The sequence below is a fragment of the Camelus dromedarius genome, chromosome 17 (assembly GCF_036321535.1).
Source record: "Camelus dromedarius isolate mCamDro1 chromosome 17, mCamDro1.pat, whole genome shotgun sequence".
Classification (NCBI taxonomy): domain Eukaryota; kingdom Metazoa; phylum Chordata; class Mammalia; order Artiodactyla; family Camelidae; genus Camelus; species Camelus dromedarius.
Window position 1 is genome coordinate 13436836 of NC_087452.1, and position 25322 is coordinate 13462157.

General features: G+C 38.5%; 1 pseudogene; it reads left to right on the forward strand.

Moving 5' to 3' along the window:
* The window catches only part of LOC105095301 (ubiquitin-conjugating enzyme E2 D3-like), a 43653-nt pseudogene extending 24354 nt beyond the window's left edge, over nt 1–19299 (forward strand).
* The last annotated feature ends 6023 nt before the right edge of the window (nt 19300–25322 follow it).

Here is a 25322-nt window from a genome sequence, read left to right on the forward strand (position 1 = left end):
TCATTCATTGAACTAAAATTTATTGAGTAATGATTCTTTGTTATGCAAAGGGCATACAGAAGTGACAATGAACAACATGACACTCTGGCTTCAAGGAACTGATGAGTAAATGGGGTTGGAGGATGGATAAATATACAATCACAGTCACTTAATTAGAAGAGAATGTGTGTGTTTTGAAGAAAAGACTAGAGAGTACAGAAACATACGTTAGGAGCACTAATACAGTCAGGGGGGAGTATACCAGGTATCTCATCCTCCAGGAAATTGTCCCTGATGCCCAGATAAGGCTGGGTTTTTCTACCCTGTGTTCTCAGAACACACCAGGTGTATTCATTTCTTGGGCTACTACAACAAAATGCCACAGACTGGGTGGCTTAAACAACAGACTCATGTCTCACAGTTCTGAAGCAAGAAGAAGTTTAAGTTCAAGGTGCCAGTTGATTCCTGGTGAGGCTTCTATTCCTGGCTTGCAAACAGCCACCTTCTCACTGTGTCTTCACATGGCTGAGAGCCAGCAATCTCTGTCTCCTCCCCTTCTTATAAAGCCACTAGCCTCATCATGAGGGCCCCACCTTAATGATTTCATCTAACACAATTACCTAAGACACCATCTCCAAGTATCTTCATACTAGCAGTTAGGACTTCAACATACAAATTTTGGGAGGACACAGTTCAGACCACAATTCAGTCCCGTCTGGTTAGCCTACCCCAGAGACCTCCTCTTAGTGATTAAAAATATGTTTCCTTTTCTACTCTCCCTTTTTGACTACAGTGACTTGAGGGCAGGCACTGCATCTTTTAGCAGTATAGTTCCAAGACCAGATACCCTCACAGACACATAGTAGCTGTGCAGCAAATACTTGTATCAAACAGGGCTGCTCAGGTGCTCACTCAGGTGGTGTTGCTGGCAAAGTTTTTATTTTATCTGAACCTAAGCTACATAATAGTTGTTTAAATAAATGCCTTAGAAAATGTATTGTTATCCTGAAATGGCTTAGAGCAAATTATTTCTTCCCTTTGAGCCTCAGTTTTCTATGAAAATTAGGCCCTTTGAGTGAATGACTGAACTTCCTTCCACCTCTCTATTCTGTGCTTTGACCCTTTGTCCACACCCCTTTGGTCTCTTTAGATCAACAGCCTTTCTTTTCTTGGCTTTCAGGGAACTCCCCAACTTCTGCCCCCAGGTTATCTTCCTACCTCTGTCACCTCTCCTCCATCTCCTTCGCTGTCTCTTTGCAGGCCCTTCCTCTCAATAACGGTGTGAGTCTTAACCTCCTTTCATTTCTCCAAACACTTTCATTCCCTAGGACCGCATGGGCAAACTAGGACCGGAGGCCAAATCTGACCCGGCTCCCTCGTTTTGTAAAGAGAGTGGCATTGGAACACTGCCACACCCATTCATTTACTATTGTCCAGGACTGCTTTCAAGCTGCAAAGGCAAAGCTGAGTTATTGCAACAGACACAGTGTAGTCTGCAAAGCCTAAATTATTTACTACCTGGCCCTGTACAGAAGAAGTGTGCCAACCTCTGTCCTAGGAGATTTCATCCTGTCCCATAGCTTTAATTATTATCTATATTCGAATGCTTCATAAGTTTATATCACCAATCTCAACCTATCTCCTGAGCTCCATATTGGTATATGCAACAGTCTACTCCCTGTTGCTGCTTGATTTTTAATAGGCATCTCAGAATAGTGCAGCAGTTAAGGTGATGACTCCAGAGCCAGGTGTCTGGTTTCAAATTCTGCCTTTACTAGGTACTAGCAGAGAGGCCTCAGCAAGTTATTCACCTCCTTCTGACTCATATTTCTCATTTGTACAATGGAAATGATGACAATAGTAACATCTCATAAGGTACCAAGAGGATTGTACTTGTCAATACATGTAGAATACTTAGAATATTCCTTTGTCATGGACTCAAATATTAGTAGTTATCATTGACCTTCTCTTTCCCTCATACCCCACATACAGTTTGTCAGCAATTTTCTCAAATCTGTCTTTAAAATATTTATTCATTAGGCTGTCCACTGTTATTACCCTACTCTAATCTACCATGATTTATCACCTAAACTAACGAATCTCCTGATTATTCTTTCTGCATCCTGTTTGCCTCCCTTCTATTTTACCCAGTTCTCTACTTAGTAGCCAGAGCAATCTTTCAGCAATGTAATTATATCACACCCTTCTTCTGGACAAAATCATCTAATATCTTCCCAACATTCTCAGAATAAAATCCTCCCATAAAACGCCTTACCACTGACATGTTCTGTCTCTGGCTTTCCTCTGAACACTCTTCCCTACATTCCTTCCCACTCACTCTAGGCTCCCTGGGCTTCCTCAAGCAGGAAAAGCTTGGCCCTGCCTCAGAGCCTTTAGACTTGATGTTCCTTCTGTCTGGAATGATTTTTTCTCAGCCATTCATTTACTTCATTCCCTTATTTAATTCAGGTCTCCACCTAAATGACGCATCCTCAGAATGTCCTTTCCTGCTTGCTCTATTTAAAATCTACCTTCTTTGACTCTATTCCCATAGCCTGCTTTTTACTCTTTACAGCATTTATCTCTAATTCACTCTACACTATATATTTATTGAATGATGTATTTGGTGTGTTTATTGTGTAAGCTCCAAAAGGGAAGTAATTTTGTTTCTTGGTCACTACTGTATTCTTGGTGGCTAGATGGGGCTATGTCTTTTTGTAGGCAAACAGTAAATATTTGTTTAGTGAATGATGACCTGTTTATACTTCTTTGAAGATCCATTATAATCTAAAGGGGAAGAGGCCATAATATAGCTTTAAGACATATCCAAGCAGGTCTTTGGCTGTCTCTCCAGGCTTATTTGCTGGCATCCATGGTTCCAATCTCCCTTCTTCTGCTCATGGTTTAAATTAAAGTTACCATTTCCTACTTATGCCCTGCAGCTTCACCTTTCCAGTGCTGGTCATACTGATCCTTTCACATAGGCACTTAGAAAAATCTTTTTTTTTAATCCCTTCATTCCTAACAAACTCCTATTCAATCTATAGGGATCTATTTAAGTAGGATGTGCTCTGTTATATCTTCCCTCAACACCTCCTACTTCTTATTTCCTACTTAGATAGAAATGTTTGCAAATAATACTCACTCTGCCAGCTTCCCTTAGGGAAAGGGAAAGATGGTCATATAAAATAGTCTGGCCAATGAGATGTGTCTTAGCCTAGATTCTTCCAGAAAGCAAAGCCTGAGACAAGGGTTTTCATCAGCAAATTTATGTGGGAAGTGATCCCATGATCAGAAGTAAGGGAACTGGGAGAATGGAGCAGTGAGGGATGGGAAGCCTGTACAGTGGTGAATTCTCAACTTACTCATATTTTTGTCAACTAGTGCCCCATCACACTGTGATCATCTCAGGAGCCATACATAAAAAGTCTCAGATTTGTCTGCACAAGGAATGAAAAGGGAGAGAACTTATCTGCTGGCTTCTGTCCACATTAGCCAAGAATTGTTCTCATAAGATATGAATCCTTCATAGTCTCAGCTTGTACATGAGTGAGTGACAGGTTTCCGTAGGTTTCCTATGCCCTGTGTTAAGGATGCCCAGGTAGAAAGTGATGAAAACAGTGCAACTGAAATGGGATACTATAAGTTCACACGTGCATGAAGCCTATTGTCTCAGTACTGTCTCAGAATACTTATGACACAAAACAAACATCTAACCTAAGACGTAAGCAATAGTTTGCTGGAGTTTCTAAGAAAAGGCTTGCTTCCTCAATAAAGAAAATAGATACAGCTGTTTCAACCCCATTCACTTTTGTCTTCTTTTTGCCATGAAGGTGGAAATGATGTCTAGTACTCTTCCTGAGATCTGGACGAGTGAGGCTTGAGGGAAAGCCCGGGGGGAAGTACATCAGCATCATCCTAACAGCACTTAGCTACTGAACTGATCCCTAACTATTACATCTGGAATTCCTATTTTGTAAGAAACATCAACTACTGTTCACCTAAGCCAGTGTAGTTTGATTTTTTTGTGTTGCTTACAGCTAAAGCACTTCTGATTCCTCTTTCCAATCTGTTTACATAGCACATTGCTTTTGCATTATTACCATAGCTACATTGCATCACATAATAATTATTTATTTAAATATCATTCTCTCCAAACACTTACATGTGTAGAAATGACTCAGTCATCTTCATATCCCCATTTCACAAGTACTTTGCATGTGGTAGACAGAATACAAGTTGCATAGGTGTGAAATGGCTTTAAACGTCTCCTGTTCTAGGGGCTACTTACCTGAATTTGTTTTTATAGGAAAATTTACTGTAAAGAATAATCTTGTACAATATTGTATTGTATCCTATAGTGTCCAACCCAGTGACATTACAGGAACTCAGCAAATATTTCAGCATTCAAAACTAATAATAAAATATCTGTATAACCTCACCTCTCAAACACGGTCATGTTAATATTCTAGTGCATTTCCTTTTAGTATTTTTTTCTCTAGATACACGATATATACATTTTTCACCTATAACATCAAAGTATTGTCCAGTTAGGATCCTATTATATTTACTGTTTTGTAAACTACCCTTTAAACATAATCATTCACTGTGAATATTTTTCATGATATGACATATTGTTTGACAACCTAATTATAACTCTTATGGGTTTGTTATTTAGCTGCACCATAACTAATTTATCTGTTGGATATCTGAGTTGCTTCAGTTCTTCTTGCCATGTTGCTTGTAGGGGATGTAAATTGCTTTCACTTCCTCCCTAGTATGACTTCTTTTGGGGTGCTGCTACTGTCTTAATTCTGGAGAGATATCAGTTGCAGGGATGTCATTGCCCATCCCTAACTGTGGTGACCATGAATTAATTAATATTTCATCTCCTGGGAAAAGCGATTGTTCTAATATTAAGAATATAACTCAGACAGGTAAAATCAGAGCCCTTTAGGGGATTGCTATGTAGATGATAAGGATAAATGTGAGAGGTAGGGAAGCTATCATTTTTCCTTAGGTTTACTCAATTTTGTTGATGTGAGGCAGGGGTTCTCAGAAGCCAGCTTCCAAGGTCTCTTGGGAAAAACCTAGCTATGGTTAGAGGGAATAAGCATAAGACAAGATAACACTGGAGAATAGTTGAGAAGCTAAAGAGAGGCAGAGCACTAAGTTTCCAGATTGAGCTGTACCTGAAGCTATTCTATTCCTGCATTTCTCAGTTGCATGAGCCAATGTAGTCTTTTATTTTTACTATTGTTATTTTCACTTAAACTACTTTGGGTAGGATTTCTGATAACATCTAAGTAATAAATGTAATGGAGTAGTCTGCTAAATTCTCCATGAACAAATGAGAATCTCTTCATCTCATTTTTTATGGCATTATTATTTTGATGCACAATTGATAACTATATCTTTTTAACATGATAACCATGTCCTGAAAGAAACCTGGGAAATACATGGTTCATGAGTTGTACCATTTTTCATATTGACTTTTCAAAATGGAATAGGTTTTACTCCTACAGACCATTCACTCTTTTAAAAGCCTGTTTAGTTTCTTCAATGAGCCCAGCACACAGTGAGTGTACAATAGAATTGTGATGAGTAGATTATCAAATGATTGGATTTGCTGCATGAGTAGCCTCAAGAGTTTCTTTTTAAAAGTGCATTGATTCCCTCAGGTTATGATCAAACACTGTATCAAACACTTTGAAATACTGTTCTCTTTGGTTTTTCAATTTTATATGGTTGTAAAAAACTTCACTGTGTTTGTTGCAATTTTTCAGCATGAAATGTAACCTGAACTTTAAAAACATGAATTTTCCTCCCAGTGAAGGAAATATAAAGTCCCACTGAGATTTAAACACAGATGATGGAACTACTTTCTAGGTTTTGGAGTTTGAATTCCAGGTATCCACAAAAGTTCTGACAGTTTGACAAAATCATAATTTGAAGGTGTTATAAAGTTTTTGCCATATGAGATCATATTTAAGGTGGTAAAGACAGCATCGCAGACCTCAGAAAAAAATGAGAAAGGCTTTTATGTTCTAATTTGTTCCTCCATCACTGAATAGTGCTTGTCATGTTTTTTTCTCTACATTATCCTCCAAACTCTCAAGCTATCCTGAGAGTGTCCAACTTCTGTCTGGAATTAACTAACAGGCAAAGAAAAAAAAAAAAAACCAACCAGTGTTTAATTTTAGTGATAAAGTTTTAATGGGCAAAAATAAAATCATCTGGGGATTCTTGTTAAGATGAGGACTCTAATTCTGTAGGTGTGTAATGGAACTTAAGATTCTGCATTTCGAGTAAGCTCCTGGTTTATGTCAATGGTGCTGGTACATTAAGAAGCAAGAACCAAATGATGATTACAAAGTTTTCTCCCACTGTGAACGAAAAATACTGCAAACCATATCAATAAACAAAGAATGCTGAAACTATCAAGTCATCAACGGCTGCCACCACCCACCAGTGAAGACAAGCCTACAGCCCAGCCTCTGCAGCCACTCACAGTGGTGCACTCGGAGGGAACTCAGAATAATAAAGGACAAGATACTGGCCCTAGATAGCTAGAGGCTTGTCAAAGGAATGAATTCAATGAGCCCAAATGTTTGCTTCCTCCCATACGTAGAAAAGCACTAAATTCTTTAACTTGAGATGCCAGGTTTTCTTTAGATAACAAGTAATCTTTTATTATTTCAACTACCTGGTCTTTGTCATAAAGCTCCTATATATCCTAGCTCCTCCCCTCCCTCTTTGGAGCAGTCCCTCAGAGCCATCTGAGAGGTTGTCATCCCGGCTCCAGTCCTCCTGCCAAATAAAACATAACTCTCAACTTTTAGGCTGCGCATTTACTTCAGTCTACACCTCTTTCAAAATTCCATTACATATCTTCCCATCATTACTCTCAACCTCTAACCTTGCTTCCTACTTTATTAGAAAATGGAAGCAATCACAACAGAAATTCTATCAGCAGTCCCCATCATATCTGCCCATCTTCCTGCACATGGGCTCATGCACTCACCTTATCTCTTATTAGTAACGATAGACTGTTCAGGGTCCTCACCAATGCCCAAACTTGTACGTATACACTAGATTTAGAAACTTTTTTTCCCTCTCCTACTCTCTCAGGTGGCTCTGGAAATTCTTCCCTCTCAGTTTTAAAACATTTTTTAAAAATGTCTACTGAATCATTCCCATAAGCATACTGATACATGCCCATTTATTTCATATTAAAGAAAATCCTCTCCCTTGACCCGACTTTCCCCTGGAACTGTTAGAGCAGGCAGATAGCTAGATATGAGCAGAGAAAGGGGGCACAGACCAAATGGCAGGAATTGGGCAGAAAGGAGGGGCACAAGCCAAATGCAGGAAAACATACATCATATAAGCACCAGGGGTCCCTGGGGAGAGAGAAAGAAAAGCGGGAATCTTTGGGCTGATAAGGGGCCACACCTTTTGGCCTGGAGACCAACAAAGGTCAGAAAAGGCAGGAATTTCCAGTGTCCAAATGTAACCTTTTGCTCATTATGCCCTCATTTCAGTAAAATAAGTCTTGCAGGTCAGAAGTACCCATCATGCACTGACACCATGACACTTCTGTTCCAGACTAAATAAGAACAAAAATCCCTCCTCCCTTTGGGAAGGTGGTGTTGGGATGACAATCAGGAAATGCGACCCCAAGCCCTTCCCTCCTCAATGAATATTCCACCCATTCATTTTTACACCCTATGTAACTAACTTGCCAAAGAAACTCAGGGCAGCCGTTCACCTGAGCCTGCCCGCTCTCCCCTTGAGAGTGCACTATCCATCCTTTAATAAATCCTCACTTTATCTTTTAATCTTTAAGTCTTGTCTCTGAATTCTTTCTGGGACGGGACAAGAATCTGGAAAACCTGCTGGATCCACCGGCAACAGAACTATCATCCAATTTCTTTTCTTCCCTTGAAATGACATCTATATTCCACATGACCAATTATTCTACATCCATCGCTCTTGTTACAACTTCAGTCAGGGTTTAACCTCACCATTCCACCATAGCTGGCCTTCTGAATGCCACCAAGGATCTCGCTGTTGCTAAATCCAAGGTCACATCTCAGTCCATACAGTATTGAACTCTCAGCAACATTGCCACAGTTGATCTCTCTCTTGTTGAAAAGTTTATTCATTTTGCTTCCAAGACATCTCCTATGTCTAATTTGCCTCTCACCTTTTTAATCCCTATTCTCCAGTCCCTCGGGCTGCTTCCTGTTCATTTTTACAAACTCTACATGTTGTAGGAGCCCAGGGCTCAACCCTAGGGCCTCTTCTGCTTTTGCTATTTACAGTCACTCCTATGTGATCTCATCCAGTAATATCACTTTACATACCAATCTGTATGCTGATGTCTCCTAAATCTCTATCTCCATTACAACCTCCCATCTGAAATCTGCATTTGTATGTTCAGCTGCCTATTTGATGAATGCCACATGAATGCCTAAGAGGTAACTCCAATTTGACTATAACTAAAACTGATACCATGACTGCAACTAAAACTGATACCATGACTGCATCTTCACAAACTCCCTTTCCCCCTATCAAAGCTTCTTCTGCAGGGTCTTCCTTCTTGGTTAATGTTTATTCTTTTAGTTCAAGCTCAAACTTTGATATCTTCCTTAACTCTTCTCTTTCTCTTACACTTCATATTCAGTCTATTAGCAAATCCTCTCAGTCTCAACTTTGAAATATTCAGAATTCATCCCATTCTCAGGGCTCCTATAGCCACCATCCTGACCAAACCACTATGCCTAGATTCTTGGAATAATCTAGTTGATCTCCCTGCTCCCACCTTTGCCAAATCCATTTGACACACTAGCTAGAGTGATCTCTTTAAAAAGTAAGTTAGGGCCTGTCAGTCCTCTGCTTCAACTTTCTCACAGTCTTCACTGCAACCAGACTAAAAGTTCCTACTAGGACCTTCAAGGTCCTACTTTTTCTGACCCTTGTTATTTTTCTAATGTCATTGTCTCATCCTTTCTTCCAACTGCCCGCTATTCCAGCCATGCAGCTCTCTGATGCCAGGCACAGCTTAGGACCTTGGCACTTGTCCACTTTACCATCTCAGAAAGGCATTTCCTGACTACGTTTCCCAAAATTTCCTCCAACATGTCATGATTTAAGTTCCTCTTTTGCACTTATCATTATCACACATAGTACATCTTGTATTTATTTAGTTTATTGTTTCTCCCCTTCACTGGAATGTTGTTTTTTCTATTTGTCATTTTTCCCCCAGTACTTTGATCAGTGCCTGACATATAGTAGAGGATTAAAAAGTATTTGTTGAATGAATAAATCACCTTGGAATTTTATGTTTGTTGGGCTGCACTCTGCAGACCTACAAGCCCTGTACTTGCCCAGCTTTAAGACTGAAGAAAGAGCCCAGAGTCAGCAACAGAGACATCAATGGTTTAATAAACAGGGGATATTACATGTCTGAAACAAGGTCCTGGAGCAACACACCACGTGTGTGGTAGATGGGGGGCAGCAGTCTTTGCTCCCAGGCGCAGGGGGAAGTTATCAGTTACAGTGGGGACTGACATCAGGTTGGCTCACCTGTTACCAGGGAAGCTAGCAGAGGGGCACACCCCTCATCACCCCTTTGATTTGTTATCATGGTGGAGATGTTCTGATCTAAAGGTTAGAACAGTTACTAGCTGGAGTGGAGGCAAATATATAGGAAGGTCAGTTATATGAGTAGGTGTAGGTGAAGCAGGCACAGGTTAAGCAGAGGGTGCACAGAGGACAAGAGAACAGCCATCTTGAATGGCCTAATCATATAATGTGATAAGCACCAACATAAATAACTTAAAGTTTTTCACCTGTATCTACATTGGGTAAAGTCTGAACAAATGCCAAAAACTGTTAGGGACAAAAAAACTTACGGTATTTACCTGGACTTGAGCTAAGTCTATTTTATGCTTCCCTAATTATTCTCCTGGCTGCTTCTTCTATTAATTTCCCAACTCCTTTTTAGGGAACAAGATCACAGGCAGAAAGTAGGTGCCATGTTCAGCTTTGCCAGGGAGGGGAAGGTGCAGACACAAATGAACTTGCTTCAAACCCAAACCAATATGTGCCTGTGGACATTATTCTAGTCCAGCTATTAAACCTGAAATCGTCATCTGTCTCCCATAGGCCTTATGCCTGTATCAAACTCACTGTCATCAACCAAAGAGATCTGCTCTGAGATGTTACCCCCTTACTCATCGTCCCCTGGATGTGACCCTCATCCTAGTAAGATGGACCAATAGTCAACAAAAGTATGGGCTTTTATATTTGTGTAAGCTTTTTCATAGTCAACAAATTATCCAAGAACTCTCTTTGTTCAAAGAATCATCCATATGCTTGAAATGAAGTTCTTTATACAAATTTTTCATTTTGAAAAATTTGTTAAAACTTGCACTAGCTAACGTTCTTATTCGTTTTTGTTTTTGTTTTTGTTTTTTTCTGGCTCAGTTCCTAGCATTCCCATTATGCCTCACTAAGGAAACCACTTGGCTCCCAAATTGCTACTGAGTGCATAGTGTTTGTATAATAAATATTATTTGAGTGCATCAAGTGTGCACTGAATTATGCAATCACAGGTTGTAATAAATACTGAATCATATAGCTCTGACACTCATCCACTGTTTGATTCTCTAATGCTCCCTCTTGAACACCTTTTGAGATGGGGCACACATTACCTCTTAAAGAAATGCAAGAATACGCCTGGTAAACAATTCTTTTGATAAACTGTGATCAAGTTAATCCATATATCAGGACCCACAAAATGGAGGCCACCCCAGTGGTCTGGCCCACATCACAAATCTAAACCTAAGTCAACCTGTACTTAATGGGAAACAAACACACTGTTAAGGAAATCTATCATACAGCAATCACAATCCCCCAACTCAGCTTTAGCTAGCATACCTACCCTAAAAAACAGGACCTGCTAGCCTTAGGAGGAAATCCCTGACCTTCTCATCAATCATGTCCTATTTCCACCCTGCTTCTTCTAATGTTCTATAAACTCACTCTTAATCCACATTCCTCTGGAACAGTGCTCCACTGCTCGTAAGGCATTGCTCTCCCCCAGTCCTTGGACTGTTTTTCTTTGAATGAAGTACATCATCTTCATTACTAAATTGTTTTAGTGTTGGCATTTACAGCCATAATTTCTATTCTTTTCATTTATAATATTGATCCTAGTTTGGTTGCAGGGCAGAGTGTTACAAAAGAAAAAGATTTGGATTCAGAATGAGATGGCCTGATTTCAAGTCTGATCGAACCGCTTGACAGTTAAATTGTGTTTGGGCTCTACACTCATCCATTGAGCTTCACTTTCTGAGTCTGCAGAATGAAGTGAGGTAGGCCGATGACTTTAACATCAGACTTCAAAGTGTGCAATGGCTCAGACTCATTAGAAGTTGAATTCATACCACATCACAGTAAAAGGTGGGTTAGTAAGTGAACTGGCAGCCCTTCTTCACATTCTCAATTAGAGACCCAGGCTAATGGAGGCTCCATCATAATTAGCACTGGTTTCCAAGGTTGTGCTGCAATTCTTCTTCATTCCAGCTAACTAGAAGAGGAAAAGCACATGGAAGCAGACACATGGAACAGGATATTGTGTGTGTTCGGGTGGGGGGGCACACACACTTGTGAGTTTGTGTTTAAATATGTCACATGTAGAAGTGGTTCCCAATTCTTTTATTAATGGTCCTTTTACTAAAATCCATTCCTAGGGCCACATCTAACTTCAACTGGGGTTAGGAACAGCCACTTCTAAGGGATAGCACTATGATAAAGGAAAACACAAACTTTTTTAGTCTCTGCCACAGCTGTTGGATAGGATGGTAACACTTCACAGGATTGAGAAGATATGCACATGTCAGTGTTTTGTGAAATACTAGTTATTGTTTTCTATACTCAGCATGCAAAGAGAAAAGAGGTCCCTTCATCTTCTGCATACCAGTCTTAAAATGCTTAAAGTCAACCATCATATGTCATTTGAGTATCCTCCCCAGGTTAAATAACTCCCCATTCATTTTACCACTCCCCAGAGTTCATCATTTCAAGCCCTTTAACAGCCATGCTTTCTTTCTTTGCACATGCTTTAAATGCAGTGCGCACACCTGGATATAAGACCTCAGGTAGAGTGTAAGCAGCATAGAGAGGACAGGGGCTGTTTCTTCTCTTGTTCAAGATTCTCTCTCTCTTTTAATGCAGTTAATGATGGAGATAGCTTTGCAGGAAATCTCATCATAAGGTTGATTTCTATCGACCTTACAGTTGAATAAAACCCTTAAGTATTGCAATGTTATGTTGCTTTGCATTTCAAAGAGGTTCTACTGCCTTTTGTCTGAAAAAAATATCTGATTTCCACTTCAATATGAAAAGCACTAAATGATCAAGAGAATCTGGGGCTTATCCAATGGACAAAACTTTGACAAATATTTGCAGCTATACAGCACAGTAAGTCTTTGCCTTCCATCATTTTTATTGAACCCACTCTTTTTTATTTTTGTCATTGTTTGAATTTTTTTAATTATACAAATGTTACATTAGTACAATATGATTTTACAATAATCAAAAAATATAGGTAAATACTCTCCTTGACTCTCCATCCTAATAGAATTCTGTTCTTATTTATATATGTACACACAAATAAAATTTTGTCTGTAAAGATTCCAGGCATATATTATACTGTGTATATATTGCTGCAATGCATTTTCACTTTCCAATGTGTTTTTAATATCTGTATATCTCAGTGAATATAAATCAACCTACTCCTTTTTATTAGGAATATTTGTTGTATGGGAGACAGGAGGGAAGGGGGCAAGGCACAACCATTAAAACAATGACACAACAATTGAGGATACCACAAAAACTAGTAACAACCTACTAAGTCCAAGATGGCAGAAGATTCAACTTCTAGTAGACCTCGAGTTTCATTACATGCTCATTATAATACATTAGCTGCTAAATGACACACTCACAGGTGCCATGACAGTTCTGCGACCATAAAAGGACAAAAAGAGGGTAGTGGCTCAATTCCTGGAATTCCCCACCCTTTCCCCAAAATAGTTAGGATAATCCTTCTACTTGTTAGCCTATGAAATTACTGTGCCCATAAAAATGAAACATCCCACACCCTGGGGCTGCCTTCACTTTCCAACATGACCCCAGGGTCTGGGGCCACTTTCCCTTCTGAGAAGGACTGCCCATGGTATATGTATCTCTTAGGGCCACTCTCACTTTCCAAGATGACCCTATCTCCTGGGGTGCCTCTCTTGCCTTCTGAGATGGCTTGCACTTTGTCTATGGAGTGTGTATCTCCCTGAATAAATGACTTTCACTTTACTATGGCTCACTCTTGAATTCTTTCCTGCAAGAAGCAAAGGAAACTCACTTGGTGGGGTACATCCTAGGGACTCATCCCAAGACCCGGGACATGACCATCCTCGTGCACCCCATTTTCCTGAAACACATGGATACGGAGAGTCCGTTTAATGAGCATTCTGTTAAGAGGTATTTAAATTTGGTCTGACTTTTTTCCATTATTATAAACAATAGTGTAGTGAAGCTCCCAAATTTATCTCTTTGTACACCTCTGTGATTTTACCTTTACATTTAAATGTGTCATTGCCAGGCACATATCCAATTTCTAATTTTAAGAGATATAGAAACACTTTTTGGAAAAGCTAATACCAATTTCTATCCCCCCAACCCCTTCCAACAAATGGAAAGTAACTGCTTCCCTACAACTCTGCCAAAGTTTGATGTCTCTTTTTAATGCACTTTAATGCACAAGATAGGTTTTCAGATAGCCTTATTATGTCATTCATTATTACTACCAGTCTTTTAATGTTTTCCAATTCTGTGAAAAAGTCATAAGTTTAATTTACATTTCTTTGGTGAATAGTAACTTAAGATATTTTCAGATGTGTACTGGCCATTGGCTGATTCTTTTCTGTATATAACAGCATGCTAGTTTCATGTCTATTCTTAGACTTCTGAGTTTATCCTTTTACTAAACTTTGATGATTAGAGGAGGATCTGGTCTCTGTCTTGCCATTGGTGTCTCTGCAGTGCTTAATGCTGTATCATCCACACAGCAGATGCTCAAGATCTTAATTTCTCCCTTCCTCTCACTCACCATGTCCAATTTACCAGCAAGTTTTGTGGGTTCTGCTCTTGAAATATGCCCCAATCCGTTGTGCATTTATTATTTCTCTGCTTTCACAAAGAATTTAATTTCCACACAAACAAGGGCTTTCTTTCCCTTGTGTTCATGCTAATTATTAAGCAGTCTTATGTTCTTAGTGTTATGTCTTCTGTTATGTGATTGGTTTCACTACTTCCTTATCCCAAGTTAGGAGAGAAGAAGTTTTTGGTCCAAATTTTGAAGACAATATAGGCAAAGAAATGAATGGATTTTTCTTTCTTTTAGTTTCAATAAAAATAGTCCTCAACCTTTATCTGAGCTATAACACCCCTTTAAGACCACATTTCCATGTGTGATACTATGGAAGGCAAAATAATGGCCCCTTCCAAAGATGTCCACGGCCTAAACCCCAATATCTGTTAATATGGTACCTCACATGGCACAAGGGACTTTGTAGATAGGATGTAAAAGGATCTGGAGGTGGGGAGACTGGACTAGATTATGCATGTGAGGCCAATGTAATCACAGGGTTCTTACAAGAGGCAGTCTGGAAGATCAGGGTCAAAGAAGGAGATGTGATGACAGAAGGTGGAGGGTGGAGTAATTCCAGGAATAGAACATAAACCAAGGAGTGTAGGCAGAGTCTAGAAGGTGGAAAAGCAAGGAAGCAGATTCTCCTCTGGCTTCCAGAAGAAACACAGGAAAAAGCTGCAGTTCAAATCCAAAGGTAGTCTGCTGGCAGAATTTTTTCTTGTTTGGGAAGGTTAGCCTTTGGTACATTCAGGCTTTCAACAATTGTATGAGGCCCACCCACATTAAGGCGGGCAATCTGCTTTACTCAAAGTCCACCCATTTCAATGTTCCTTAAAAAACAACAACAACAACAACAACAACACAAAACAAACAAACAAAAAAACTTCACAGGAATAGACAGATTAACGTATGACCAAATAACTCAAATTACATTGACTTTTCCCCTCACTTACTACTATGTATAAAGTCAAAGTCCAGTCATCTGCAAGTCCTCTTACCTCATGTATTAGTTAAGCCCTTGGTTGGAAACAATAGAAATTAGTTCTTCCTAATGGAATTCATTGGAATAATGCTGTCATTGTATTGGGAATAAAAAGAATCAGTGAACAAACCAGCTTCAGTAAGAGCAAGAATTGAGACATTTTCAGAGAAAATTCAGCAAAAAGACTCTGGGCTCTCTCTAAAACCCTGATAATTATGTAAGGAAGCTTCTATGACTTTGAATCTCCATCTCTTTAGTCAATATTTTAAATTAGATTAAATTTAATTTTCATGCAAAGCAAATCTTGCTGTCTGTCTGAATCATGTCAAACTCAGATAACAGACCCACAAGAAGGAGAAAGAGCTTCAGAAATCAAAGACATAGCCACAGATAGCCCACACTTGGGTGTCAGAGCCGTTTACACAAGCATAAGTCACCAGCAGATAGGTACTGTCAGATGGGTTTGGTAGCTGCCAAGGTCTTGCACAGATGCTCACCAATATTTTAGTAATGACCTTGGAATGTGTGCGATGCCAGAAACTGCCATGTCACTGATGAACTGGAGCATCTGAATTGTCAAAGATAAATGATATTTTGTTATGACATGTGAGAAGAATGCCTCTTTCCACTTTAAAGATTTCACTATATATATATGGCCTCCATGAGCTGCTGCTCTTTTCCAAATATCTCACAGGCTCTACTAGTTTCTCTTCAGCGCTCCCCCACCCTCTTTCCATGTGACTCATAGAAGAGGCAAAAAGAGATAGAACCAGAAGGGAAATCTAATGACAGTTCTTGCAGTGGTTTCATAATCACTCATTTTCTCAGTTAATCAAAGGGTTTTCTTTGTCTTTTTTTTTTAACTGCCTGTCCCAATTTTCTCTTATTATGACTTTTATTCAAGCAGGCGCCAGGTCTCTTATGCAAACAGACTCCTGGGAGAATTGCTCCACTGTTCAGTAGTCATGCTCAGACACGTCCGAACCCCCGTGATAGACAGTTTCCATGTCACTCGCCCCTCCCAATAATACTTCACCTTTGCATCATGCTGTTCACCTTACAAAGCAGTCCACATATGTTATCTCATTTGATTCTCAAGGTGACTCTCGAAGGGAAGCAGGCAGGAAAGATAGTTTTACCTCTATTTTAGAGACTCAAAAAATGTGTCTTATCCAAGTTCAGAGATCCAGTAAGTGGGTTAGATCAGGCTCTTTTAACTTCAAATTCAGTGTGTTTTCTATTCCATCCTGTGTCTCCTTTAAAGGGTAGCATGGATTTATCCCTTTCCACATGAGAAGCTATCAGGTCAGTGAGCAACCAGAAGACAAACAATGAGGATTTGCTATTTATTATGCAGAGAAGCAGGGTACTTTGCTTAGTAAACAGCAGGATTTCAATTGTTGCACATTCCAATAAATGGTGAGTATACATATACATAAATAAATTTAAAATAATATTAAGTAATGTGTTGCTCCTTATATATACAAATGTAGCCCAGTATTTTAGCTGCTTTATGTTAAGTGTCAAGGCATCCTTAAGACTTTATAAGGAACCAAAATAAAAACAATGGGCCTATATTTTGCATGAAAATCAAAAGCCCAGAACTCTCAAATGGATAACCAATAAAGTTTAATAAGTAAGGCAACCAATTACATGCCTAGATATTCCCACAAGCACAGCGTCAAAAGACTAAATGAAATTGACAATATTATCTTTTTTAATTATCAAAAATGACCTGAAGTAACAGGAAGCTTCTAAAATTATTCCAAATTCTAAAAATTGTCATTGTTCTTGTGCCTCTCTCCCTCCTACCATTTCATTTTTCATTCTGAAGCATTCACAGAGAAGGCATGACATTTTTTCATCTCTTTTCCAGCTATAATTCACACTGGAATCCTTTATTATATTTTATTAATAGTTCAGAGTGCCACAACTGTTGAATTGGCGAGGGCAAAGGTATCAGGCAATTTGCGTGACATTTGAGTCTCATTACCAACCCAACTTGGGGAAGGCAGACTGTGACTCCTGGCATACAGGAGTCATTCAACACATGAAATTTTAAAAGAACATACAAAATCATATGTTTTTTCACCTTCATACACACAGATTTGTGCTAGCTTATCTTATTCCAGCATCAAATTAAAACTATCTCTAAAATTATGCCTATTTTAAACTGTAACAATTCTGAGAACATCTGGTATTTTAAAACCCTTTTCTTAGAATTAGATTTCTTGGACATTTACCACATAATTTTTGTGAGTTCTAGCCAGGATTGAGCAGTCTATCATCTCAGACATCTTTAGTTTTTAGTTTGTCTTTGTGTTGTGTGTTTTACAAAGAATAGTACTCACATTGTTCCAGGCACACTTGAAATCATTCAACTTAATCACAGTACTACTAATAACAACAGCAACAATCATTGCCCTTACATTAAGACAGTGCTTTCTATATGCTAAAAATTGTGCTCAACTACTTACACACATCATCTCATTTTGTCTTATGCCAATCTTATGAGTTAGGTTCAATTTTTACCCTCCCCCCTCAAAAACGAAAACTCACGCTTAGAGAAGTTACCTAATTGGTCCACAATCACACAGATAGTAAATGATTGAGCCAAAATTTGAATCTAGGTGATAAGACTGGATTTTGCAGGTTTATATTAAACATGTTACACTTCAAAGTCTTGAAACACATATCATTAGCATGGTTACAGGAGTTATTTAACGCAGAAAACAAAATCCACCATCAAGATCTCCCATTCTTTCCTGAGCATATATCCAGAGGGAACTCTAAATTGAAAAGATACATGTACCCCAATGTTCATAGCAGCACTATTTACCATAGCCAAGACATGGAAACAATCTAAATGACCATTGACAGATGACTGAATAAAGAAGTGGTGGTATATTTATACAATAGAATACTACTCTGCCATAAAAAAGAATAAAGTAATACCATTTGCAGCAACATGGATGGACCTGGAGATGATCATCCTAAGTGAAGTAAGTCAGACAGAGAAAGACAAATATCATGTGATATTACTTATATATAAACAAAAACAAAAGACACACACACAAAATAAAAATACACAAATGAACTTATCTACAAAACAGAAACAGACTACATAGGAAACAAACTTATGGTTACCGGGGGAAAGGGGGTAGGAAGTGATAAATTGAGAGTTTGAGATTTGCAGATACTAATTACTATATATATAAAATAGATAAACAACAAGTTTATTCTGTATAGCACAGGGAACTATATTCAATAACTTGTAGTAACCTATAATGAAAAAGAATATGAAAATGAATGTAGGTATGTATATGTATGACTGAAACATTATGTTGTACACCAGAAATTGATACAACATTATAAACTGACTATACTTCAATAAGAAAAAAATTAAAAGAAAAAGAAAAAAAATTTTTTAAAAGATCCCTACTCTCCATTCCTGTTAAGGAATAGACAATTGCTTGAGGTGGAAATGGTGTTTTCTATTTGCAGCTCCATTAGTGACTCCAATGATCTAAGACAATGCAAACCCAACCCATCTTCTAGAAAATTAAGGTATAAACCTAAGTTTTACAGGGGCTGAGTTGGTTTCAGATAGAAGAAAGGATAGCATTCATGTAGGAAAACATCAAGTTTCAAGCCTGACCCATGACCCAAGCCAGCTGTGTGACTCTGACCACATCTATGCCTCTCCCAGAGTCTCAGAGTCCCATTTAATACATGGCCCATATCAAGACGGTGTATTCTTTATGACAATTCATTTTCCTACAGACTGCCCTTTCAAACCACCTAAGGTTGCATTTACAACAAGAATTTATCATCCAAATATTAACAGTAATGGCAGCATTTGTCTTGATATTCTAAGATCACAGTGGTCTCCTGCTTTAACTATTTCTAAAGTTCTTTTTTCCATCTGTTCATTGCTACGTGATCCAAACCCAGATGACCCTCTAGTGCCAGAGGTTGCTTAGATCTATAAAGTAGACAGGGATAAGTACAACAGAGTATCTCGGGAATGGACTCAGAAGTATGCCATGTGATGTCACTTTAACGTCAGAATAACCTGCATTATAGCTGGAATAAACTTTAAATTACAAAACAACAACAACAAAACCCAAATAGCTTATCTATCACCGAAGGCGCCTTCTAGCTGTGTAAGTCTCCGCTTCTATTTGGTCATTGCTGCTGGTTATCCTTTCCTGGGAATCTTTTTGATAGATCCAGTGTAAGTTTTATGCTTCTCTATGTCCTCTGCTTTTACTTACATACTGATACTCTGGACAGGTCCTCTGGAGCAGTGATTCTAAATGTGGGCAAGGGCACTATTTTATCTCCCAGGGAACATTTGGCAAGGTCTGGAGGTGTTTTCCACTGTCAAGACTGAGGTGATGCTACTGGCATCTAATGGGTAGAGGATGGAGTGCAGCTACACATACGTGCAACATTGCACAGGACTGGTTCCCACAACCAAAAATTATTCAGCCCCAAATGTCAACAGTGCTGCTGTAGAGAAGCCCTGTGCTGGATAAGAATTTAATATCAATGTGTGTTGCAAAATTTTAACCTCAAATCCCTATGTTTCATCAATGATAAATGACTCTAATGCCTCATTTTCCAGCTCTGTTTTCTATCTGTAGCACAGTGCCAACAATACAACATAACTTACATGATATCCCTGCTGCCATTGCTAACGTGTATCACTTGGTCATATAATTATAATTGAGAATAGAAATGCTGAAGATGAACAAGTCTATTGCTGCCAGTTTTATTTTTCTTCCCAATAGTAAAAAGAGATAGTTATAATTCCCTTTGCACTTGCTGTTTTTCTAACCCTAAATGCTTTGTTTTGTTTTGTTTTGTTTTTGAAATGTGAATTCATGGTCAAAAACTACTGAGACTTAAACACTTCCTGCTCAGAGAATTTAACAGTGCAAGATACCACAGTGCTGCTGATCTTAATGATATCCTATTTTATCTTCACAAAAATGAGAATCATGAGTATAAAATATCATTAAAACAAAATAACTTACACTTTTCAACATGTCTCCCCATTTAAAATTGGCAGCTAAAGATTCACTGTGGTTACAAGGATGAACTCAATCCTTCTAACATCAAACAAATCTCAAACAAGATATGCTATGTCTTTGCCTTTCATGGAATTTATGCGGATTAAAATGGAAGCAACTCATCACTGTTAGTAAAAATGAGCCCTTGGTAGAGATAGAGCAAATGTTTGAAATGTGAACCATGATGTTTATAGAGGCAAAAGGTATTGAAAAGAGGTAACATTCCAGCAGTTGAGCCAAAAAATGTTGCCTTCTGCTTTAAATTTTGAATCAGAATCTATAGTATAAACTTGTTTCATGGATTTCTGAGAAACCTTAAATTCTAAATCTAAAGTGTTCCAACCTCCCTCTATTCTGCAGAACTGTTCATCAGCCAGCCCCTTTGTTTTTGTTATGAATGACTATTAGTCAGGCTATTTAAAGCAACTGATGCATTCAATTGTCAGTTCTAAATGTCTGTGGAGAGTACCACAAATGAACCACAATTTGATTTAAATCTTTTTCCTTCTTAACCAAAATGGCAGGCTTTGAAAGTGTACAAAAAGTACATCTGTTATTGTGACAAAGGCAGGAGAAACAATGAAGGGAAATATTAAAAGGCAAAAACACCTGCAAATAGAAGTTAAAGACCTTTAAGTAAAGCAAGAATGAGCCACATGCCCTCCTGCTCGTTTACGCTGGTAAAACAAAGGAAACGGGATTAAACAGGAAAGCAGGCATAGCCTGAATTGAGTTTTCAATTATGTGATATTGATTTCATCATAGCCCTCTTTTGTAAAATAAACATTTTTTATAATTGGCTACATTTTAAAAATCTTGCATTGAAGCTATAGTTAGTTGTAAATACAATTAAACAAAATTAAGAAGTTTCCTTCAACCATCCTTCCATTCATTCATTAATATATCCACAAATGCTGATTACTTGCTTTATAAGGCACCGTCTTAAGAATGGAGCCTGACAGCACAGCATGGATGTATTAGTTATATGTGCTGCACAGCAAATGACTCTCAAATTTAGCAGCATAAAACAAAATAAACATTTATTATCTCATGATGACTATGTATGTCAGGAATTTGGGAGCACCCAGGCTGGAGGTTTCTGGCTCTTCACGACTTTGCAATCAAAGTAGCATCCAGGGCTGTAGCATCAGAAACCTTGACAGTGGCTGGAGAATCAACTTCCCAGATGATTCATTCCCATGGTGCTGGTTATTGGCAGGAATCCTCAGTTCCTTCCCAAGTGGATTTTTCCCATGGGCTGCTTGAGTGACAAGGTACCTGACTTTGCCCAGAGTGAGCATCCCAAAGAGAGCTAGGCAGTAGCCAAAATCTCTTTTATGATCTATCCTTGGAAGTCATACAGGGTAATTTCCACACTATCCCACTGGTTACATAGATCGGCCATATTCTGTTTGGGAGAAGACGACACAAAGGGTGTGAGTAACAGGATGAGAGGATTCCTGGGCCAGTTTAAAGGTTGGGTATAAATGGCTAAGAGCTCATTTCTATTAACAACGAGTAGATTTTAAGGATGAACAGCAAAGTTCTTTCTCTTATGGAGCTTATACTCTGGAGGGTAAGAGATAATAAACTAATATAAATAGTAAATTGTCACATTAAATATTTGCTATTATCAAGAGAAAGCAGGATAGACTAACTGGGTGATAAGACAGATATTTTTGACAGGATTGTGAAGTCAGTTCCCTTTCAAGTTGCTTTTAAACTGAGATGTAATTGACAAAAAGGATTCAAGCATTTGAAGCTCTCTGAAAAAGTATAGCAGGGAAAGAGAAAGCTTATGCTTAGAATTTAAATGGATACAAGCCTGTCTTGTTTGAGGAATAGAAAGAAGGTCAGTGTGCTTGGAGGTTAGTGTGAAAAAGAAGTGCAGAAGGAGACCAAGCCACATAGGTAGACCCAAGCTAGCTCATTTATACCTCATAAGTCTGAGTAAGAAATTTTCATTGTAAACATGATAGAAAAAAGAATTGGAAATCATTCTTTCCATGGTAGAAAAAGGTATTCATCAAGATTAATGGATACATACTTGCTTTGATGGATGTACATGTTTCCATGTGTGTGTGGGTGTGTGGGTGTGACTGTTGGAAGTAAGAACTGATGGCTTTCCTCTGGCACCATGGACAGAGGCCATAGTACTATTCACTGTATGTCCCAAGGACAATGATCCAACTCAAAGTCTTGCCTTATATTCTCTTCATGAAAAAGGCAAAAGGAGCTGGACAGTAACCATCTTTCTCCCTCTCTGACTCCTTAAGCCAGACAAAGTTAAAGATAGGCTGCCAAATGACATATATCTATTAAGTCATTACACAGATCATTCCTTTTTTAGTTTATCATCATGAAGTCACCATGATGTCTGTCTTTTTTCTCTCCTCACTCTCCCCTCTCATTTAAAGACAAGATGATAAACAAGTCATCCATATATTTCAAGCAACAAATACAGTCTCAACACATACTATATGCTTAGGATATGTTTGTTGAATGAATAAATGAATGACTGATTAAGAATGTATATAAGAACAGAGCAGCTTTTGAAAAGAAGAATGGAGTGTCATCATAAAAGTGATACCAGTTATTTGTAGTATGAGAAACCACTGAATTTGTGATGCATATACTGCATGTGCAATCTCTAGGGATCAGTTAAAACCTGAATCTAAGAATATTCTTAGTATGAGATACAGGGATATAAAAACTGAGTCTTACAGTAAGTAGCCAAGAGACACTTTGGTCTTGATGCTGCAGGCTCTCTAAATATTAAAATCTTTTGTAAAAGGAATTGTTATACAAGATGCAAATATTTCCACTATTTTGTTCCTCCTGGAAATAGCTTTTCCCGCCCTCTCCTGCTTTATTATGGTTGGATGCTGCATTTGCATTTTGCCAGTAGAGTTTATAATTAACTACTCTCTTCTATATCTCCATTCCTTTCCCTTCTATGGTTTTGCTTTCTCCTTCAAATGACAGTTTCCTCACTGACACTTTGCTCTCTCTGCTTTAAAATTTGAATGAAAAAATAGACATAATAAGAATACTTTACAAAGGATGTTCATCTCTTTAGAGAAAAAGTGTCATGGAAACATGACAAACACATAAAATAAATGAATGTGATGCAACTGCACATCAGATATATTAGTATCATTTATTTTAGATTTTAACTGTCTGAGTGATAAAGGTCATTGAAGGGTGGATGTGAAGACAATTAAGGTCATTGGGATTTCCTAGGGATTATTAGCTTTCCTTAAAATGGCACCAGACCTAATACTGAGCTAGGACTGCAGAGCGGCGAGAGCTATTTTTAATTATTAAAAGTAATTTCACATATGGTTTAACAGTTATAATTGGAATTTTGAGTTATGCTTTCCTTGGTAACAACCCATTTCCTTTGTTTGGATAAACCACAGGCATAGAGAGATGAAATATGATGTCCTTTAATATGTGGTACTTCAAGAAATTATGTTTCACTGGCAGGCATTTGGCATTTCTGCAGCTGAAATGCAATTTCAGTAAAATACAATAGAGACTAGGCACCATCATTAATACATCTCGCTTGCGGGTTTCTGGGGCTTCAGTAAACAAAGGCAATTGGCAAAAAACTGCCTGCTCTTCACAGAAGTACTCACTAAGGCCTCAGGAAGGATTGGCAACATGTGGCCATCATCCTGGTTCAGAGGCTCGCAGGGAATGCGGTGCTCCCGGAGTAAGAGCAGAAGCAGATGGGGGGTAGCTGCTAGTTATTTGAGAGGGAAGACGAAGGCAAATCAGCTTGAAGAACGATATCCCTCTGGAAGAACCGCCACCACGACTGTGACAAATAGAATTGTTCAGGCCACTTCATCTATGAGGGATGAGCTCTTTATGTGCCTGGTAAGATCCTATTCAGCCTTCTAGGCCCGTTTCAAATAATTCCTCCTCTTGTGAAACTGTGGCTGATTTACAATGGACTTTAGTTCCTCCTTCCTCTAGGTCCTTAGGGCCACTTAGTTCCTAGACAGTGATGCTGCTGTTCGTAATTCACACCCTCGTGCATTAAATAAATACTCACTGAGCACCTACTGTGGATCAGGAACTGAACTAAGCATTTCTAGGTTTATCCTCACATCAGCCCTCGGCCACTGGTACCAGCATGTCTCCCATTAAATAGATGAGAAAACTCATAATTAGGAGGGTGAAGTAATTCACTCAAATCATACAGCTAATAAGTAGTTAAACTAAAATGTAAGGTCAAATTTGTCTGATTCCCAACCCTAAACTCGTAATAATAGAGTATATCTTCTTAACACGGAATTACCTTATATGATTTTCAATTACACTGAATTTGTTACATTGTATATACATATATTTATATATGTGTACATATGTACTAATATGACATGATCTATCATGATATAATAACATAACAATATAGTGTAATACAATATAAGGTATGCTGGCGCTGACTCCTGCTGCTGACAATAACCAACCTCTTCCCAACGCCATATTTCGGTGACATCATGTTGGTAACTGGTCACAGTCGGAGTACTTCTTTACACCTTGGCAACTGCAACGGATACAAGTCTGGTCTATTTTCCCAGAAAAGCCGGTTAAATATTTAGCAATGCTACCGGCCATATTATATAATTTTATAATTACTGGAATAACCATCTATGTCTGATATTTAACTGGGAGCTCCTCAAGTGAAGGGATTTATTTTAATGACATCTTTTTCAGAGCTAATCTACGGCACAGTGCTAGCACATCGTGGGGGCTCGGTAACTGACTTATTGCATGAGGAGTGAATATTTAACAGCATCTTTCACAGCTTTTATAATATTTACTTCCATTAGCCTAACAGTCTCAATGTTTGTAATATCACTACAGCGGGTTGCCAAGGGATAAAACGTATAAAGTCTGAAGCGCAATTCTTTGCTTCTCAGCTGAATTGCTTCACAGGGCAGAAGCACACTGCATGTCAAGTACCTAACACTTATTTCCACCTGGGAGGCCTGGAAGGATGCTGGCTGCTCAGGGGGCAAAACTGCAGTCTACAGCAGCGCCAAACAAAGTG